This window comes from Schistocerca americana, chromosome 11, assembly GCF_021461395.2.
Source record: "Schistocerca americana isolate TAMUIC-IGC-003095 chromosome 11, iqSchAmer2.1, whole genome shotgun sequence".
In the NCBI taxonomy this organism is placed as follows: domain Eukaryota; kingdom Metazoa; phylum Arthropoda; class Insecta; order Orthoptera; family Acrididae; genus Schistocerca; species Schistocerca americana.
In genome coordinates, this window is record NC_060129.1 from 124,795,093 (window position 1) to 124,818,067 (window position 22,975).

A 22,975-nucleotide genomic window follows, 5' to 3' on the forward strand; every position below is an offset into this window, starting at 1 on the left:
AATGATTAGTTACAGTTCTTCGCATTTTTAGTTGGTATCTGCACTTTCTCCCATCTAGTCACATGCTGTGAAATGCAACTGGGAGAGAGAAAATACAATGCAGCAAGAGTAGGCATTTGTTATTTACAAAATAAATATTTCTGTGCTGGCTGTGGAGGATGGCTACGCAAACAAACTCGTTATATTGAATATCATTTTACTTCTGCTGTATCGTTAATGAATCCATTAATTAAAGAACACTTTGCCATACATGATATGGGTAAAAAATTTGATGGTGTCCATTTATAATATTATGCAGATATTTTGTACCATTGAAGAGCATTATCTTCTGAAAGGAATACAAATAAAATGAAATTAAGTAAAGCTTTTAAATATAGTGAGCTGATACAATAAAGTGTTCATGACCACTTCCCAAATTTAAGATGATTACAATCAAATACAGAGTCTTCATAAGAAAATTAAAAACTAGGTGAAGATTTCATAAAAAAATATACAGTAAAACCAACTGAATATGTTTGGATGAATGAGATTCAATTGATAGGTCAGCAGTTATTTGCGGGAATAACACAAATGTTAAGAAATAGATTTAGTGTTTTTATTATTAACAACAAAAGGAATTCCATATTTGATTACATTTTTGAGTAACTTGTTGTCACATACATTTCAGAAAAAGAATAATATGGAAAAGTATTACTTATTATTTTCATTAATAAATTATCATTCGAAATGCATCCCTATGGTCATAATTGTTGTGGTCCAGGAACAAAATCAGAAGAAAGATTAGCTGAAGGTGTTCAAGGAATAAAACCTCTAAATGATGCTTGCAAAAAACACGATATTGCACATAGAGATAATAAAGATTTAGAAAAAAAAAAAAAAAAAAACAGAATAATGTATCAGAATAGTGTCAATTTAATTTCATATTCCTTGCTACATGTATGTATCACATTCGAAGGGGACTGCCTCTGTAATGCACAATGGGGAAGTCATGTTACTTCCATTTCAAATTTATACAATAGCAGCTGATCTGTACGAGGCATACATGCCTATGAGTTGTTAGCACGAAAAACATTTCTCACTCCCTGCAACTGCAGGTATATCTACACCTGCACACAGCTTCGCTCTTGTAATGACCGGGCAACTTTACTTTGCTCACGGTGAAGTTGACCACCATCAATTAAACTTAAAGACGAATTAACATATTACAGTATCTCTGAGTAATTTTGTTTGTTAACGAGCAGGAGAACTACACTCTTAGTAAGCTCTCCATTGACGCTTTTGGATTTGGCTGTTGCTAGATGTACACTGAAGCACCAAAGAAACTTGAATAGGCACGTGTATTCAAATACAGAGAGATGTAAACAGGTAGATTACGAGGCTACAGTCAGCTATGCCTATTTAAGGCAACAAGTGTCTGGTGCAGTTGTTATATCTGTTACTGCTGCTACAATGGCAGGTTATCAAGATTTAAGTGAGTTTGAACATGGTGTTATAGTCTGGGGGACGACCGATGGGACAGAGTCTCTGAGATGAATCAGGGATTATCCCACACGACCATTTCACGAGTATACTGTAAATATGAGGGAGTCGGTAAAACATCAAATCTCTGATATCTCTGTTGCTGGAATAACATCCTGCAAGAATGGGACCAAAGGCAACTGAAGAGAATCATTCAAGGTGACTGAAGAGCAACCCTTCCACAAATTGTTGCACATTTCAATGCTGGGACCTCAACAAAGCTTCATGTTGGCCTGGGCCCAACAACACTGACATTAGACTTTATGACTGGAAACACGTTGCCCAGTTGGAGGAGTCTGGGTTCAAATCATATCAAGCTGATGGACGTGTATGGGTATGGGAACAACCTCATGAATCCATGGACCCTACATGTCAGCAGGGGTCTGTTCAAGCTGATGGAGGCTCTCTAATGGTGTGGGGCATGTGCAGTTTTAGTGATGTGGGACCCCCAGTGCGTCTAAATACAATTCTGTTTTTGTTTTAGCGCGCAAAACTGCTTTGGTCATTAGCGCCTGGTCCGGGACTTAAGAAACAGTAAAAAACCGAAAATGGAAACCAGCAGCAATGGGAACGAAAGTCATAAAATTGGAGGAACTAAAAACAGAAGGAAGGCTTAAAAATCCTCTAAAAAAAGGGGTTGGTTGTCCTCAAAAAAGCTTCAAATGACTGACGTCATTTCACTGGCACTAATAAACTCGAGAACGCGATCGGCTGAGCGCGTGTCATCTGCTAAAATCGACGATATATCAGGCGACAGCTGTAGACAGGAGCGTAACGGATTAAAATAGGGGCACTCAATTAAAAGGTGTCTTACCGCCCACAGCTGAGAGCAGTGGGAACAGAGTGGGGGAGGATCGCCGCTTAAAAGATGTCGATGGCTAAAAAGACAGTGCCCTATCCGGAGTCTAGTTAAAATTACCTCCTCCCGACGACGCGTTCGGGAGGAAGAGGTCCAAGCACAAGGAAGAGCTTTCACGTCCCGCAATTTATTATGGGGAAGTGTCGACCAACGTGCGTGCCACAAAAGAACAATACGACGACATAAAACGCTCGTAGATCGGCGAAGGGAATCGATTGAATAGCTGGCCGAAGAAGAGAGACTGCAGCCTTGGCTGCTATATCGGCCGCCTCATTTCCACAGATACCAACGTGTCCCGGAAGCCAGAGGAACGCCACCGAGACGCCCCCCAGGTGGATCAAGCGCAGACAGTCCTGAATCCGGTGGACCAGAGGGTGCACAGGGTAAAGAGCTTGGAGACTGAGGAAAGAGCTGAAAGAATCGGAGCAGATAACGTACTGTATCCGCTGATGGCGGCGGATGTAGTGGACAGCCTGGAGAACAGCGTAAAGCTCCGCAGTATAAACCGAACACTGGTCGGGAAGCCAGAAGTGATTTGGGGTGTCGCCAACAATATAGGCACTCCCTACACCTAACGATGTTTTCGAGCCATCGGTGTAAATAAATGTGGCTTCCGTCATTTGTGCACATAGAGCAGCAAATGCCTGACAAACAAGTGAAGGGGTACCATCCTTGGGAAATCGACAAAGGTCACGGAGCAGGCAGATCCGGGAACGGAGCCAAGGCGGTGCTGTACCCCAAGTTGTCAAGAAGGTTTTAGGAAAGCGAAAGGAAAGGGAACGGAGCAGTTGACGGAAGCGGACTCCCGGTGGTGGTAGGGAGGAGGGGCGGCCTGCGTACCCTACATCAAAGGAGGCATCAAAGAAAAATGTCATGGGCTGGATTAGCAGGCATGGAAGACAGATGGCTAGCATAACGACTCAGAAGGACTGCTCGCCGATTGGACAGCGGAGGTTCAGCAGTCTCGGCATAAAGGCTTTCCACACGGCTGGTGTAAAAAGCTCCAGACACTAAACGTAATCCACGGTGGTGGATAGAGTCGAGACCCCGAAGAATAGACGGCCGAGCAGAGGAGTAGACAATGCTTCCATAGTCCAATTTTGAGTGCACTATGGCGCGATAGAGGCGGAGAAGGACCACTCGGTCCGCTCCCCAGGAGGTACCATTTAGGACACTGAGGGTGTTGAGGGATCGCAGACAGCGAGCCGAAAGATAGGAAACATGGGAGGACCAGCACAGTTTTCTTTCAAACATAAGACCCAACAATTTAGCGACGTTTGAAAACGGACGGTTGACAGGTCCTAGATGTAAGGAGGGTGGGAGAAACTCCTTACATTGCCAAAAATTAACACAAACGGTCTTACTGGGAGAAAAACGGAAGCCGGTTTTGACGCTCCAAGAGTGGAGGCGATCGAGACATCCTTGAAGACGTTGTTCAAGAAGGCTGGTCCGTTGAGAGCTGTAGTAGATCGCAAAATCGTCCACAAAGAGGAAGCCCGAGACATCAGGAAGGCGACACTCCATAATTGGATTTATGGCAATGGCAAACAGTACAACACTCAGCACCGAGCCCCGGGGTACCCCGTTTTCTTGGGAGAAAGTACGGGAGAGAGTAATGTTCACCCACACTCTAAATATGCGCTCTGCCATAAATTCATGAAGAAAAAGGGACAGCCGACCTCAAAATCCCCAAGAGGACAGTGTGCGGAGGATGCCTGTCCTCCAACAGGTATCGTATGCTCTCTCCAGATCAAAAAATATGGCTACTGTTTGGCGTTTCCGGAGAAAATTGTTCATGATGTAAGTGGAGAGAGCAACAAGATGGTTAACTGCACAACGATGCTTTCGGAATCCGCATTGGGCAGGTGTTAAACGACTGCGGGATTCCAACCACCAAGCTAAACGGTAATTCACCATACGCTCCAAAACCTTACAGACACTACTCGTGAGAGAAATGGGGCGATAGCTAGAGGGGAGATGTTTGTCCTTTCCAGGTTTCGGAACAGGGATGACGATAGCTTCCCGCCATCGTCTGGGAAAAGCACTGTCGGTCCAAATTCGATTATAAAGGTGAAGGAGGTAACGCAGACTATGTGTTGATAAATGCAGCAACGTTTGGACATGGATACCATCTGGTCCTAGGGCGGAGCAGCGAGAAGAAGAGAGTGCATGTTGGAGTTCCCGCATGGAGGAAACAGTATTTTAGCTTTCGCGATTTTGAGAGGAGAAAGCAAGAAGCAAGATGTCGCACTTCCGCTGCACGTTTCTTTGGAAGAAACGCTGGCGGGTAATTTGAAGAGCTCGAAATCTCAGCAAAGTGCTGACCCAATGAGTTAGAAATTGCGACGGAGTCCACTAATGTGTCATGCGCGACAGTGAGCCCACAGACCGGGGAGAAACTAGGCGTGTCTGAGAACCGTCGAAGCAGACTCCAAACTTCCGAGGAGGGAGTGAAGGTGTTAAATGAGCTAATAAAGAATTTCCAGCTTGCCTTCTTGCTATCGCGGATGACAACGGCATCGCGCACGGAACTGCTTATAGCGGATGCAGTTGGCCAAAGTAGGATGGTGGCGGAAAACGCGAAGAGCACGTCGCCGCTCACGTATAGCGTCACGGCATGCCTCGTTCCACCAAGGAACTGGGGGGCGCTGGGGCAATTCGGAGGTGCGTGGTATTGAACGTTCCGCAGCTGTAAGAATAACGTCTGTAATATGAGTGACCTCATCGTCGACGCTAGGAAAGTGACTGTCATCGAATGTCGCTAGAAACGAAAAAAAAAGTCCAATCAGCTTTGGCAAACTTCCAGCGTCGCGGGCGCATATATGGCAGTTGAGGCTGCAGTCTAAGGACACATGGAAAGTGGTCACTCGAGTGTGTATCATCAAGGGCGAACCATTCGAAGCGCCGAGCTAGCGGAACAGTACCGACCGCAAGGTCCAAATGAGATAAATTTGTCGTGGAGGCAGACAAAAATGTAGGGACCCCAGTGTTGAGGCAAACTAGACCCGCTTGGTGGAAGACATCTAGCAATAGTGAGCCATGTGGACAAGGATGTGGAGATCCCCAAAGCGGGTGGTGGGCATTGAAGTCCCCAACCAGCAAATAAGGGGGTGGAAGCTGACCAAGAAGATGAAGGAGATCAGCTCGTGCCATTAGTGTGGACGATGGAATGTATACAGTACAAAGAGAGAACGTGTATCCGGAAAGGGAAAGACGGACGGCGACAGCTTTGAAGGAAGTGTAAGTGGATTGGGTGATAATGGAGAGTTTCATGAAGAAGAATCATGAGTCCTCCATGTGCTGGAGTGCCTTCAACAGAGGGGAGATCATATCGGACGGACTGAAAATTAGGGAGAACAAAGCGGTCATGGGGACGCAGCTTTGTTTCCTGAAGACAGAAGATGACCGGCGAGTAGGATCGTAAGAGGATCGACAATTCATCCTGATTGGCTCGAATGCCGCAGATATTCCAGTGGACAATAGACATAGGGTGAACAGAAAATGGAGGAATGTGACCAAGGGTGCCGTCAACTCAACGACTGCTCAGAGCTTGCGACTGACAGCATGGAATGGCATTCAGCCGAAGGCAGAAGATCCTGATCCATAGGTTGGTCAGGAGCAGCTCCTGCAACCAGCGATCGGCCGGTTGATCGGCCGCCAGCATTGCTGCCTCGGCGACACAGAAGACTGCCAAGAGCGATTTCCGCCAGGTGGTGCTGTAGATGGGACACGCCTTGGCGGAGAAGGAGATGAACTGGGTTTCTTTGTAGCCTTCTTGGAAATATGATGTTTAGATGAAGGAGGAACCGATGGTTGTGAAGTTGGGATACGTAAATAATCTTCACGAGTATGCTCTTTTTTCGAAGTCTTGGTGTCTGACTTTTGGGCTCGAGATTTAGCAGAACCCGATGAAGGGTGACCCATAGAGTGGGCAGGCAAAAGTGGTAAGGTTGAACGGGCGATCTTTGCACTGGCCGATCTGACGATCGTGGCACTAAAGGTGAGGCCGCAAGTCTGCGTGGCCGCCTCCTTTGTTGGCCAAGGAGAAGCAAGGACTGCGCTGTATTTTCCTGTCTGAGGCACAGTGGGTTGTCGACTGGCGAATAATTTTCGAGCAGCTGTCCCTTCACTCTGATTTCCTGGATAAGCTTTTCATCCTTAAAAACTGGGCAATCTCTAGAGGAAGCAGCGTGGGCACCCATACAGTTGATGCAGCGAGGGGGTGGAGGTGGACAAGCACCCTCATGGGCATCCTTGCCACACGTAACACATTTGGCCGGATTGCAACAGGACTGGCTGGTGTGATTGAACCGCTGACACCGATAGCAACGTGTAGGGTTTGGGACGTAAGATCGTACGGAAATTATCTCATAGCCTGCTTTGATTTTCGATGGGAGTTGAACTTTGTCAAATGTCAAAAAGACAGTGCGGGTTGGAATGATGTTCGTGTCAACCCTTTTGATAACCCTATGAACAGCCGTTACGCCCTCGTCAGACAGGTAGTACTGAATTTCTTCATCAGACAATCCATCGAGGGAGCGTGTATATACGACTCCACGCGAGGAATTTAAAGTGCGGTGCGCTTCAACCCAGACAGGGAAGGTGTGGAGCAGTGAAGTACGCAGCAATTTTTGTGCCTGGAGGGCACTGACTGTTTCTAACAAGGTGCCATTCCGTAATCTGGAACAAGACTTTACAGGACCTGCAATTGCGTCGACACCTTTCTGAATAATGAAAGGGTTGACCGTGGAGAAGTCGTGACCTTCGTCAGACCGAGAAACAACAAGGAACTGTGGCAACAATGGAAGAACTGTCTGTGACTGAGACTCAGTGAACTTACGCTTGTGAGCAGACATAGTGGAAGGTGAGGAAACCATTGCGGAAGAATCCCTCATGATTACCGGCGTCTCCGATGGCGCACTCCTCCCTTGTGGGGGCCCTCTCTGAGGGCACTCCCACCTTAGGTGATTGTTCACACCTCAGGTCACACCTCCTGACAAACAGACGGAGGGACCAATCGGCAGTTTCGGAAGGTATCAGCTTGGGTAATCACCCCTCCCTGGGCCTGGCCGTTACCAGGGGGTACGTACGTGTCCTACCTGTCTACCCGGGGCGGGGAATTATGCGTTACCCCATCACCGGCTACGCACAAAAATGCGTGGGTCGGCCTTCAGACACGCACAGGGAGGAAGAAAGAGAAAGGGAAGAAGAGTGGTCTCAAATGTCTCAGCGGAGGAAAGGGTAAAGAGAAGAGGTAAGGAAAAGAGAAGGACAAAGGAAGGAAGAAGACATACAAGCACAGAAGGCGAAGAATGCGTTACATTTACGAGCGTCCGTCTCCGGACATAGGCACAAACCATACTCCCAGATGGAGAGAAAGGGAAGGAAAGAGCCAGAGGTGAGGGGAGGAGGGCCGAAGATGGGGGATGGGGAAAGATGCGGAAAGGGAAGGTATGCAGCCCGGAAAGGAAGGAAGGCCACATTAGCTCGGGGTCCCATGCTCGCTACGCATGTATCCACAAAAGAGTTGTGGACCCCCTGGGGGGTGAATACAATTCTGACAGGTGACATGTAAGTAAGCATCCTGTCTGATTACCTGCATCCTTTTGTGTCTACTGTGCATTCCAACAGACTTTAACAGTTTCAGCAGTACAATGTGACACCCCACACGACCAGAATTGCTAGAGTGGCTCCAGGAACAATCTTCTGAGTTTAAACACTTCTGCTGGCCATCAAACTTCTCAGAGATGAACATTATTGAGCATATCTGGGATGCCTTGCAATGTGCTATTCAGAAGAGATCTCCACCCCTTATACTCTTATGGATTTATGGACAGCCATGCAACATTCGTGGTGTCAGTTCTGCCGAGCACTACTACAGATGTTAGTGTAGTCCACGCCATGTCACGCTGCAGTGCATTTACATGCTCTCGAGGGCCTTAAAAGATATTAAGCAGGTGTCCCAATTTCTTTGGCTCTTCGGTGTATGATATCACAAAGGGAAATATGAAAAAGAATTATTTACCGTATTTACTCAAATGTAAGCCGCACCCGAATCTAAGCCGCACCTGAAATTCGAGACTAAATTCAAGGGGAGAGAAAAGTTTTAGGCTGCACCTCCAAATCGAAACAATGTTGGTCCACTGTAATATGAGACACAATTTAGTTCGAATGAATGACGATACAGCTACAGTAGTTTGCTTCGAGTCGTAAGCCTAGCAGTTAAGCTTTACCAGGTAGCCATTGCTATGTGTCAGGCGCTCCGTCCGTATTTATACGGGTACCCTTCCTTTTTCACGTGCTTCGTCTGGTTTGAATTGATTGCTTATTTTGCTTCGATCTAATAAGTGCCGTTTCCTTTGTTCTAGGTGCTTACGTCACTAAGCAGAAAACGCATTACTGTACTGTTCGTCGCATTCTGATAATGCGTGTTTAGGGTCTGTCGCTGCTCGCGGCATGGCTTACTTTTGTGCGCGCTAACACCGCCTACAATAAAAAAAAAAGAGAGGAATTGTCTCATTAGCGAAACAATGGCAAGAGACTGCTATTTGTTGTTACTTACACTGCTGCTTTCTTTGATAATGATCAACAAGAACCAAATAATAGACTGCGTATGATAGCACATGTTCTGAACGAGAGTTAGGCGAAAATGTTTCTCCGTTTGAAAATCTTTGCGGCCGCTTCTTTAGTACATCAAATTCTGCACAGAAATCAGAGTCCTCTTAGATTTAAAAATTTAAGTCAGTTGCTGTGCTTCATTTCTGACTATCACTATTAGGCATAAGAGTAATACAAATATAAACACGACACGATACGTATATTCTTCCGCGTTTGCTGTTGCCTCACTCAAGTTTTGTAGTTTATTAGGCAGACAGGATTTAAATGAGATAGCAGCAAACACGAAAGAATACATGGCAAAATGTTTATATTTGTATTATTCTTATGGTGAAGAGAATACTGCATGTGATTCACATTTCATCAGGTTCCTACTAGCAACCATCTCTTCTCAGAGGTAGGAAAAAATTCAGAATGTCAAGTTGGCCATATTGACAAACATCCCAAACAGTCTCGCCAGACGGATTTTCGTAGTACATTGAAATTCTGCTACATTCGAAGATGAACAATACGGAATTTGTATTTACTTCGTTGGATAAATGCGTCGAAACTCGGGGCGGAGAAAAAAAGCTCGTCTTATACTTTTTTCTTTAAATTTATTTACCGACGCAGAGGTTTTGGCGCCAGTATTTACCTTTGTGCCTACAAAGCATGCCTGTGTCGCGCTACATATATTCGACGGCAGAAGTTAGTTGTGGCGGCACCTACCAACATTTTTCAGAACTTCCGCTTGCTTTGCACTTGATTCTAAGCCACAGGCGGTTTTTTGGATTACAAAAAATGGAAAAAAAGTGCAGCTTAGATACGAGTAAATACGGTAGTCCTAAATGCATCTGATTGACATTATGATATTTAGTTTTTTGTATTACGTTTCAAATTATCCTTTAGCTGCAATTAATGAAAGATGTGTAGTTTTTTTATTATCACAAGTTGGTTCTTTATAAATATTCAGGGTCAAGAGATGGCAAAATAATCCACACAAGATACTCCATATCCCAATGTAACACACTTGCTGTTATTTTGGACAGTTCACAGTGTTGCTGGACTATAATGCAGGCTACGGTATGGTTAGGGATTGTTTCACAACTGCTGTAAGGGAGCTTCTCTTATGTCAGTTACCTCTGCTAAGTGGCTGCATGCTTAATCTGCGACATGCCAGCAAGAAGCCCCGTGTTCGCAGCTATGTTGTGAAGTGACATGCAAGAAACACAACATGGCGTCGAAGACGGGGCTCCTCCCTGCCAGGATGTGATTGTGCTGACTGCTCCGAGCCCCTGGGCACCAGAGTCACGTCTGCGCCATTTTAAGCTTCCAGCAGCATGTGCAGGTCGCTCACAAAACTCCTTCTCTCAGCCTTCATCTCTGCCATTAGTCACTTCTGAAACATACAGAGTGCAATGTAAGTGGAATCTGTCACACCGCACATAAAGTAGTTTATCTGTTGTTCCACCAATGCAGAGTAACTGAAAGATCTCAAACTAGGTCCAGCTCTTTTAAAGATTCTGAGGTACACCCACCCTAAAAGATGGAAATATATATATTTTTTCAGTAATGTATATAATAATTTCAAGTATAAGGAAGAACTTAATATTTTCTCAGACACATTTCATATAGCTGTCAACGTTTGAGAATGTTGATATCATGTGATGTTTTCAAAGAGGAAGTAGGTAGCCCTAAAGCTGCACCTTGAAATGCTGCCTTATTCTTTAATAGTGTCCTACAGACTTTTTATTATTACGAAATAGGAGTTCTGTTCAGAATACTGTAGAACATTCGTAATTTCTCGCTAATAGTGTGTTGGAGCAAAATGTGGTTGGCATCTCTGCACACACTGTGTTTAATGCGTAACTGCCAGTGTTTGTTTAATGCGTAACTGCCAGAAGGTTCGTTGATGTATGTCTGCTAGTTACCGTTCAGTGCTATATTGAGTAGCATGTTGTGTCACATACTTTCCAAATTTCAAGGTGGCAGAGTTAAGAGGAGCCACGTGTCTGCTTTAAATTTTGCGTGAAACTCAAGAAAACTTTTAGAGATACACATCAAACGATGCAGAAAACGCACGGTGATGTGTGCTTAAGCCATACTCGATGTTACAAGTAGTTCACACAGTTTAAAACTCACCGGACATAAGGTAAAGGTGACCCTTGTTCAGGACGCCCTTATCAGGAACTTCAACAAAACTGTGTGTGCCAATCAAGACAAACTGTCCGAGAGATTGCAGAAGAATGTAACATTTTGGTAGGATCATGTCACGAAACACTGACACAGCATTTTGGGATGCATCGTGTTGCTGCCAAGTTCGCCCCACAGTTTATGAGTCAAGACCAGGAAGACCTCCGCCTCACAATCTGTGAACGGCTTATGTATTCAACAAATGAGAACAAGATGTTCCTTCAAACATCATTATCTTAAAATAACTTAAATTCTGTAACACTTCGCTGATCTCATTCTGTTGTGGGGACACAAAAAGCCTCTGCACCTATTCAGATTTTGGGAGTGCTTCAGCTGTGACAATTCTGTCCAAATGTGTTACTTGAATTAATATTAACAGTAACATGAACCCAATTTTCCATGTAGCATCAACATCACCCAAGTACGTCTGTACGAAGCATCACAGGTGTTTCATAAGTCCCGTATAAAATTGTGAAACCCCCAGTACTTGCTTCTTGTGATGAAACGGGTTAAAATGGGTAATTACTTGCTCAACTTTCAGCTTACATACTGATGAAGAAGGAAAGTGCATGAACACAAAGCAGCAACCTTGCTTCCCTTGCACTTCTACCACACATTCTTCCCACCTCCACACTGTAACACACACGGAACACAATTTATCCATCAATATGATTACTGTTCTTAGATGTGGTACACACATGTAACATTTGTTTTTAACTCCTTTCATTTCAAGGTAAACATGAATTTTACATCCTTAGAACAATAGTTTTCATAATGTTGCAATTTTTCTATCCCCTGCAACACAAACTATTAGTCCTGGAGAAAAACGAATAAAACCTTTTTTGGTAGCAAATTTTAAATTTGTATTGGTAAATATTTTTGCTGCAAGCTGCACTGTTCAAGTTATCCAACCAATTATAAAAAAAAGTAACCTTTAAACAACCCTTCTCCCACCGCAATGCACACATATCACTGGACAGGATTTTCAGTATGGTTTTCAGGACACTCATTCCTAGTAATGTGCAAAAATTTGTGACTACACAATTTCGTTCCCCTCATTTTCCTTCTCTGACTGGATTACATGGTGAATATATATTTTTGAGTCCCATCAGTAAATTTCTGCCAGTTTGTGAAAATTAGTTCATAACACTGTTGGCATATTTTCAATGCCACCTGGAGATGTTCATTTACAATGAAATGTGTTTTGGTGTAACGAATGTACTTGAAACATGGTTGTGGTGGTTGTTATTAACATTTAATATACCATGCAGTTCAACTGTGTGAGAATATTAATACACAAACAATTGATTTGTCAGCAGAAAATCTGGAGCAGGAGCATGAAAATAATTTCAAACATTTTTTAATGAACATTGTGACAGGCTATTATGGTTTAATTTTCAAGGAGAGGAATGGAAAGTCCTGTAATTGAAGTAGCACATGAAGTGAAAGAAGATCTCTCATGGTCTCTCGCCATTTTCTAAGGTTCAGCTCCAAGGTTAAGCAGTGTTCAACAGAACTCCTTACCTTTGATTTTAGAACTTTAAAATTTTCAATTAATTTAGAAAGACTTATTTTAAGCTATCAGTGTTATAATCATATTTTAAAAGGTATTTTCAAGCAAATGTTGAGCGTGGTAATCTGGATTAACTCATAACGATATGAAAATGGTGAATAAGAACCTCATGCCAAAAACTAAATTGGCATAAAATGAATGCCAAAATAAGAATAAACTATCATTATTCTCATGACATACCATCTGTTAGATTTGCCAACTCACAATCAAACTGTCACTTCTCAAAGTAACATATACATCCAGCTATGCTGTACATCAGTATGTAGCAACAAAGAAGAATTAATATTCAGTGACTTTGCCAACTTACAACCAAGGAGTCACCTTACAACCTAATATATACTTTGGGCTATGGGACAGATCAGTCTATCACAACAATTGTCATTATGCTTTAGCCACCCTATCAGTATTTGTTATATTTACTTACTGTCCTAATTTTTTCCACAGAGCCGAGTGTGGATTACATTTGTGAAATTACTGGCAAAAGTAATCCCAAACTGATACCTCACTTTTTAAAATCTATAATGAAGCACATTTATATTTATTAAGATTCAAGTACAGGAATAACACCCTTTCAACAGTTTCACTCTTGGGCCCATGAGTTAGTTGCAGGCCAACAGCTGACCACACTCCAAATGGCTGCATTTTGTCCAATTTCAAGTCATATGCAAATGAGGCTTCACAATTCACAAGTAGAAGGGCTTCAATTTTCTGTAATATTATTTACAACAATGTGAAGTGAATTTAGGAGTTGGTTATGAACAAACTTGTCAATCGATGGTTTATAATATATTTCTAAAAATATTTCATAATGCATTTCAGGTATAGCCCATCATCACATGGCCTGCTAAATTAACAACACAATGCGAAAATGTATAGAAACGCATTAATACAGACACAAAGGTTTTGAAAACCAACATTACAATACTGTGACAAGTCCTTCCAGCTTACAAGACCATGAAGTTACTGCATTCAAATAAAGTAATGCTGAGGGGACATACAGACAGCTAGCAGACAAATGAATATAATTGGGAACAATACATGAGTAACCTTCCTTGTACTAGATGGATTGTGAGTGACGGTGCCGCAAACTGCCAATACAGGAGGGTAAATAATAACTTTTTACCCTGATTTATTTTACAATAATAAATATTTACACATTTAAATTAGTGTGTATTTCATGCAAACATACAGGGAAATTAAACATATTGAAGGCAAGTAGTAAACAATAAAAAGAGTGAAGTAAAAATACACTACTGGCCATTGAAATTGCTACACCACGAAGATGATGTGCTACAGATGCGAAATTTAACCGACAGGAAGATGCTGTGATATGCAAATGATTAGCTTTCCAGAGCATTCACACAAGGTTGGCACCGGTGGCGACACCTACAACGTGTTTACAGGAGGAAAGTTTCCAACCAATTTCTCATACACAAACAGCAGTTCACCGGCGTTGCCTGGTGAAACGTTGTTGTGATGCCTCGTGTAAGGAGGAGAAATGCGTACCATCACATTTCCGACTTTGATAAAGGTTGGATTGTAGCCTATCACGATTGCGGTTTATCATATTGCGGCATTGCTGCTCGCATTGGTCAACATGGAATGACTGTTAGCAGAATATGAAATCGGTTGGTTCAGAAGGGTAACATGGTACGCCGTGCTGGATCCCAACGGCCTCGTATCACTAGCAGTCAAGTTGACAGGCATCTTATCTGCATGGCTGTTACGGATCATGCAGCCACGTCTCGATCCTTGAGTCAACAGATGGGGACATCTGCACGAACAGTTTGATGACCTTTGCAGCAACATGGACTAGCAGCTCAGTGACCATGTTTGCGATTACCCTTGATGCTGCGTCACAGACAGTAGCGCCTGAGATGGTGTACTCAACGACGAACCTGGATGCACAAATAGCAAAACACCATTTTTTCGGATGAATCCAGGTTCTTTTTACAGCATCATGATGGTTGCATCTGTATTTGGTGACATCGCGGTGAACGCATATTGGAAGCGTGTATTTGTCATCGCCATGCTGGCGTATCACTCGACGTGATGGTATGAGGTGCCATTAGTTATATGTCTCTGTCACCTCTTGTTCACATTGATGGCACTTTGAACAGTGGACGTTACATTTCAGATGTGTTGCGACCCGTGGCTCTAGCCTTCATTCTATCCCCGTGAAACCCTACATTGCAGCTAGATAATGCATGACCGCATGTTGCAGGTCCTGTAGGGGCCTTTCTCGCTACAGAAAATGTTCAACTGACGCCCTGGCCAGCACATTCTCCAGATCTCTTGCCAATTGAAAATGTCTGGTCAATGGTGGCCGAGCAACTGGCTCATCACAATATGCCAGTCACTACTCTTGATGAACTGTGGTATTGTATTGAAGCTGCATGAGCAGCTGTACCTGTACACGCCATCCAAGCTCTGTTTGACTCAATGCCCAGGTGTATCAAGGCCGTTATTACTGCCAGAGGTGGTTGTTCTGGGTGCTGATTTCTCAGGATCTATGCACCCAAATTGGGTGAAAATGTACTCACATGTCAGTTCTAGTATAATATATTTGTCGAATGAATACTCGTTTATCATCTGCATTTCTTCTTGGTGCAGCAATTTCAATGGTCAGAAGTGTATTTAGCCTTAGCATAAAATTGTAGTTACAAAGTAACTTGCAGTGTAACTGGATAGATACAAAATCTACTCACCAAACAGTGGGAGGCGAACACAGATATAGAAGGTATTATGTATGCAAGCTTTCAGAGCCATTGGCTCCTCCTGGCAGAAGAATTTAAGGGGAAGGAAGGGGAACGAAGGAAAAGGATTGGTGGGTTCATTGATTTGGGGGAGGAGGCCAAACAGTGAGGTCATCAGTTCCATCGGATTACGGAAGGATGGGGAAGGAAGTCGGCCATGCCCTTTTAAAAGAACTATCCCAGAATTTGCCTGAAGCGAGTTGGGAAATCAAGAAAAATCTAATCAGGATGCCCGGATGTAGGTTTGAACCATCTTCCTCCCGAATGTGAGTATGCTGCGCCACCTCACTTGATATGAAGGAAAAAGACTAGTGAGGTTTAGGAAAAGGGGTAGAGTTCAGAGGAGTCACCCGGAACCCCATATCATGGGCGAATTACCAGATGGGATGAGAAGGAAAGGCTGATTGTTGGGAACTGCACTGGACTAGGTTTAAAAACCTGAGAGATAAAAAGTGGAAAATAGGGCAGTATGGAAGACAGAGATTACTGCTAAAACATCATACACATGTTAACAAGAGCACTGTGTGTGATAGAGAGGTGGGAGGGGGGCAGAAAAAAATATACACGTCAGAAAGTGAAAGATATAGAAACTAAAATGTAGTGAAGAAAGGAATAGTTACTGTGAAGAAATGCAGAGATGGAAGAAATTAAGCTAAATAAGGGCAAGGTGGGTGGCAAGAACTGGGACATGTTGTAGTGCCAGTTCCCACCAGTGGATTTTAGGGAGACTGGTGTCTGGGGGAAGAATCCAGATGGTATGTGTGGTGAAACAGGCACCAAGGTCGTGACTGTCATGTTTTAGTGCATTCTGCGCAACAGGATATTGTGTTTGCCAGTATGCACCCTCTGTCTATGCCCCTTTCATCCTGATAACCTGGTGGTAGTCATGCCGATATAAAAAGCCAAATAGTGTGCACGTAACAGCTAGTAGATGCCTAGTCATTTCACAGATGGCTCTACCTTTGATAGTATACGTTTTGCCAGTTACACGACTGGTATATATGGTGGTTGGAGGTTGTTTTATTTCACTATATTTACCTCACAAAACAGCGCATACTAGATTTGTAGTAATGGGAGATGCGGAAGAAATCGTGAAGAAATTAAGGGTCCAGTTGCAGGAACTAGGAAAAGACTGCATCTAAGCTGAAGTGTTTCGAGGTAGTAAGTACTGAAGAATGATCAACATTTTATTCTCATTGCTGTACTAACCCAGTGCTAACTAATCAATGAAACAGGGAATGGTAACCGACTGATTTTCAGCATTTTTGATTAGCTACTAGCTTAATTTCTCTTCTGTATTTTGCACAGTTAGAAATGTATGATCTTCCATTTTGTGATGCACATAGTCAAATAAAACAAGTTACAAAAGAAGTACTTGTTATGCCCAAGTAAAATCTTTTTATATATATGAAGATGGTATCTGTTCTTTCAGACCTGTCCGAAAGAACAGATACCATCGGTGACCATGCAGCTCGTTAGAATGACATTACAATGAAATAAATACCCTTAGCTGCATACAGGCATTGACATACGTCAACGAGGACAGATGAAAATGTGTGCCCCAACCGGGAATTGAACCCAGGATCTCCTCCTTACATGGTAGACGCTCTACATCCGGGCCACCGAGGATAGTGCGACTGCAGCGACTTATCTCTGGCACGCCTCCCGTGAGACCCACATTCTCAACTTATTGTTCTGCACTATATTCGTAGTTCCCCTGCCCATTATACTCATTAATCGTGGCATTGCTGCCGGCACTGTGTGACACACACACACACACACACACACACACACACACACACACACACACACACACACACACACACACACTATATATAATTTTCACCTTTCTTTGGTACATTTGACTATCTTCAGTGCGGATGCGCAAACAGTGCCTGAACGGGACTCGGCAGTAAGACCGCGAGTAAGAGTATAATAGACAGTGGTATTATGAACATAGTGCGGGACAATAAGTTGAGAATGTGGGTCTCACGGGAGGCGCACCAGAGATAAGTCCCTGCAGTCACACTATCCCCTGTGTCCTCGGTGGCTCAGATGAACAGAGTGTCTGCCATGTAAGCAGGAGATCCTGGGTTCAGATTCCTGGTTGGGGCACACATTTTCATCTGAACCTGTTGACATATAGCAACACATATGCAACTAAGGGTATTCATTTCTTTGTAATTAAATCTTTTTACTTCACCTTTCTTCATATTTACTACTTGTCTTCAATATATTTTATTCTGCATTTATGTTGGCATGAAATATATCCTAACTTAAATGCGTAAAAATTTCTGTTCTTATTGTGAAACAAATCTTGGTAAGAAGTAATGGCTTACTATCCTATATTGGCAGGCTGCAAAGCCACCACTCACATGCCATCTAGCATAAGTGAGGTTCGTTATGCAGTGATGAGGGCCACTATATTCATTCTTCCGCTAGATGTGTGTATGTCACCTCAGCATTTCCTTCTTTATGTGAATAAAGGAACTTCATGGTCTCATAAGTTTAAAGGCTTCTTTGTCATAGCACTGTAATTATATTGTATTGCAATATGTATTAATGTAAAAACAATATGAATTTTGGTTTTCACACCTTTATACCTGTATTAATAGATATCTATACATTTTGAAATTTGCAGTATAAAAATGTGTTGTTAATATAGTAGGTCATCTGGCAATGGGTTACACCCAAAACACAATATGAAAATAAAGGAATTCCATTACCACCTAGTTATCACTTATTGCGAACTGTCAGCCTTTTATAGAATCACATTAAAGATTGTTAGATTGCACATTTCACTATTGATTTTCATTGGTAGTTACACTAGGCAATGTGTGATCTCATGACACACACCTTTGCTGACAACACAGACCTTCATTTTGCATCTATTGGGCTGCATAACAATTAACTCCTAATGACAATTATCAGAAACTGAACTTTACAGCTGTTGCTTGTGCTGAAGCCTTGTTTACGTATTCAAAGACAGCTTTTGATGTAGACTGCCATGAAACTAACTTCTCAGACCAGTGAGCTTTTCAAACTCAATTCCAAATTAATTATTTTTGGTTAGAAGGGAACACCTAACAACAAGTGAATCACATTTTCCATGTAACTTAATAATGTGCTACCAGCAGTGGCTCAATTTTTAAGTTTCTTTACATTGCTGATATTCACCATAGGGGGACCAATCTTCTGCTGCACATTAAAAGTTGACATTTACAAGAAGAATACCACATCAGAATAAACCCTTTCTACGCTAACATACCATGAATTCCATTGAGTTGTGCATTATAAGTTTATGGATATTTATTAAACTCTCCTCTTCATTCAATGTGAAGTTCTATACAAATCATACTTTAATGTAGTGTTATGAAATGTCACATTTAACATCAACACAAAGAGTTCTTATGGGGCAGACACTTGAGTGCTCGCATGGTGGTTTTGGAGCAGTTAAAGTTCCATCATCTGGTGTAAAAACTATATCACTTAACCATCTGAGAACATCTTCATCCCAATGTTGTCTAAGAACAAAAGTTCAAAAAGACCAAAAAAGGGGACATGCTCCCCCAAAAGAAACACAGATTTTATGGAATTTATGTTCCCTAACCCTTCTTTTAGTCTTTTAACACAATTTTTGTTCTATGACAACATTGGGGTGTACAGATAACATCAGATAGCTAAATTATTCTATTTTTTACACTACACGAAAGAAATTTGACTGTTGTGAAACCAGCCGTGAATGCCATAAAACAATTGATTCAGGATTATTGTGCAATTTATTAATTTTAGAAAATTAAATCGACAGATAACATTACTATTATACTGAATTCATCATGCTTCCAGCAACATAACATGAATTACACTTACTAACACACCATCCTGCATACATAAATTAATTAACAGCAGTGAGAAACACAAGGAAGTCACTTACCATGGTGTCTGGCTTAGCACATATCTCATCTGTTTTTTCTTCTTTGACTGAAATGGTTTTCAAATTGTCCAGGACTATAGTCTTGTATAGGCCTACCTGAAAAACGAGGGTTCTCATAAGAACACTCATTAAATTTAAAACCCTCCACTGGCCACAGGAAATGGACAACTACACAGGAACACAAAATGTTCAATCGAAAAACTGATTCACAACTTTCTGGTTATAACGTCACAAAACAAAGTAACAGGATATCTAACTCTCAGGCTGGGAGACAATTGCGAGATTTATGGGAGACATCTTGCCTTTTTTCCCCCATGAATATCTTCAGAATTATGATCAGTCAAAACAACTGAGAGACTTAAGTTAATTCACCACATCCGAATAAAACCATTTACTATAATACTACTCGTGAAGGAAAAAAAGATAAGATGGCTCTTTAAATCTTGATAGACAAATATTGAACTGAATTTTTTTTGGGCCTGTACTGTAACCCATGAGGTTGATGACCGTAACGCACGGTTTGTTGAAATTTTCTTCATCCGCATTTTCATGGTTTTATACCAACTACCGCAGTGCTGCAACCCTTATGAACACACTACAGGGGGAAAAAAAAAAAAAAAAAAAACCACACACACTGATGTTCACATACTGTACTGAGAAACAGCTGATCTATTATTAACACCAACATTTAACACGTCTCCTCACAAAGTGACTTACGTTTTCTCTGACGTGCGTACCACAGATGACGAATCTTCTATTCTCTGATATCGAATAATGCACTTACTGAAAAATACACGTACCAGCAGCTCTTTACTGAACCTATTTCGTTTTGTTACACATCTCCAAAATCCTGTTGCTAAAGGTTTTTACGAAAGCACACTGAAACATGACTATTACTATGTTCTTCTGTTAATACACGATTTAGCGATCTGTAGAGCGGTACGAATAGGTGAATGCCCGAAGCACACAAAATGGCCGCAGCAAATGCAACAGAATTCAGCATTCCCTTTCATCCCAACGTAACAACTCACGAAATTATGTAATAACCGGGGGAAGCTTTAATCTGAAGAACTTAATAATACGAACCAATGGCTCATGCTACAGACTGAAGGAGCTCTACATCAGATGACAGCAAAACACTTTATTGTTCCTCGTTCACAGACATCACAGCCCATGGGCTAAGCAAGCCACCATAACGACAGTAATGTAGGGAGTAAATTTGTGACATTCACTATGCATTTCTTCTGGTCTATAACGAAGTATTTAACACTAACTATGACTTTCTCTCTCGGGATGAACACGCCGTCTCAGTATATTACAGATGTCGCCATCGCCAATGGTGACGCAACTGCTACTTTTCAGGTACGGAATAAAATATCTTTGAAGTAGGCCCAGTAACAAACATTATACTAATTAACACTGTATTAGTACAGTTAACATAACACGGAGGCATTTACTGCTTCTCAAGATCCAACAAACTATAATATAAATTTTTCATTAATGCTGCTTCAAAATAAATTTTCGTATTTCCAACATACATGGTTATAAATTTCAGTAGCTTATTTCTTACCTGGAGGCATTAATTCACGTACTTCTGCTAAATACAATATTGCAACTGTTTTTTTCTTTTCTTTATATATATAGAACAATTAATTCTTGAAACAACACGGTTCTCAAAGAAGTGTACTGTGAAAGAATCTACTATCAAGGATGCTTCACAGCCTTGCATACAATGTTGTTGCTCTACCAGAACGGGCGCCCTATGTACACTCACGCGCTTTACGTCAGTGAAATGTTTTTTATTCATTTCATAACTTACACTATTTCAGAGCTTATGTCTGGCAGGAGACATGTCAAGGTTACAATTTCCTTTTTTGTAATTTTGTCACACTTATAATAATACCCTGTGAAGAATTTACTTACCGTATTTAAAATTTGTGAAACTTAACAGTATTTACATCCACTATAACTAGCCAGTTTTAGGCATCCGGCTCAAAGTATCACTTCGTCCTTCATGAAATCTTCCGCAGCGTCGCTTTACGTGAAATACTTTGAAACGTAACAGAAGCGTTCTGATATGATAACTTAGAATAGCGTATCTTAATTTACACTACACCCCGTCCAGTATGTGGCCTCTATTTACGGTGGTAATAAATTATATAACTTAGACAAGATATCTGTATGATGCAAAAAGTGGCAACTGATTCTAAGGAATTAAAAGTGTGAAGTTATCCACATCAGAAGGTACTAAAAGAAATCCACAAAATGTTGGTTACACAATAAATCAAACATATCTAAAGGCTGTAAATTTAACTAATGACTTAGGGACTACAATTACGAATAACTTCAATTGGAACGATTACACAGATAATGTTGTAGGGAAAGCAAACCAGAGACTGGGATTTATTCGTAGAAAACTTAGAACATGCAACAGATAGACTAACGATAGTGTGTGCACTACGCTTGTCTGCCCTCTTCTGGAGTACTACTGTGCGGCTTGAGATTCGCATCAGGTGGGATGGAGGACATCGAAAATGTTCAAAGAAGGTTAGCTCGTTTTGTATTATCACGAAGTAGGGGAAAGAGTGCAACGGACATAATGCGTAAATTTGGGTGAAAGACATTAAAACAAAGGAGTTTTTTGTTGCGGCGGATCTTCTCGTGAAGTTTCACTTCCGAATGCGAAAATATTCTATTGGCTTCCACCTACATAGGGAGATACGATCATCATGATAAAACAAGATAAATCAGAGCTCGCACAGAAAGATTTTAAGTCCTCGGTTTACCTCCGCACTGCTAGAGTCTAACCGTAGATAAATAGTTTGAAGGTAGTTCGCTGAATCCTCTGCCGCGCACTTAATTGTGAATTGTAGAGTAATCATGCAGATTTAGATGTAGGTATAGACGCTAGTATTTTTTCGGGTTATGGGGTCGTATGACTAAAACAGAGAAAATTCTCTGAATCTTATTCTCAGAGCAAATGAACATTATGTGTGCAAATTCTTAGTTTTATATTAACAGAAATTTTGAAGCATATTCTCTAACCAGTACTTACTCATTTTCTTAGTTTTTTATTTTTATCCTCCAGCGCGACTCTATTTAGCCACCATAATTTAAATAAAATGACAATTAGAGCAGTGTAATCTTGATCAGACAGACTGTGGAGAGGAGACATACATAAATGCGATTTGAGAATAATAATGGTAACACTCATTCGTTGAGAGTAATGGATAAAAATAACGGTAAACCATTTGTTTGTTTGGAAGTCGGTAACTCTGTTCCTGTTCGTTACTTCTGGTTTTTTATATCTTCTTGAGCCATAAACTTAGCGAAGAATTGTATATACTCCTGGGCTGATTTACAAGAACAGAGTAAGTGGCAGTAATCAAGTCTTAAGAGTTCCTATACAACGTTGTCTCTGTTGATCACACAGTGTTACTGACATCACAAATTGTGATGCCACCACATTGACAATAAGGTGTCCCCAATACGCCAATCTAATGTAAGTGGGCAGGGAATGATCCATCTACACAGTAGATGATATTAAT

The 22,975-nt window shown here is 41.8% G+C and overlaps 1 long non-coding RNA gene across 4 annotated transcripts; it reads right to left on the bottom strand.

Annotated features, from left to right (window-relative positions):
* Positions 1-215: 215 nt before the first annotated feature.
* On the bottom strand, positions 216-21,093 carry LOC124554053. 4 transcript variants are annotated; one of them, XR_006968221.1, is made up of 4 exons: positions 20,514-20,723; positions 19,428-19,523; positions 10,112-10,370; positions 216-328 (listed from the first exon to the last, which is right to left on the bottom strand). It is a non-coding gene; the product is annotated as an uncharacterized LOC124554053 (long non-coding RNA). The 4 variants fall into 4 exon arrangements; XR_006968223.1 differs by lacking the exons at positions 216-328; positions 20,514-20,723 and adding an exon at positions 20,998-21,093 and having other exon boundaries at positions 9,749-10,370; XR_006968220.1 differs by lacking the exon at positions 216-328 and having other exon boundaries at positions 9,749-10,370.
* Positions 21,094-22,975: the final 1,882 nt, after the last annotated feature.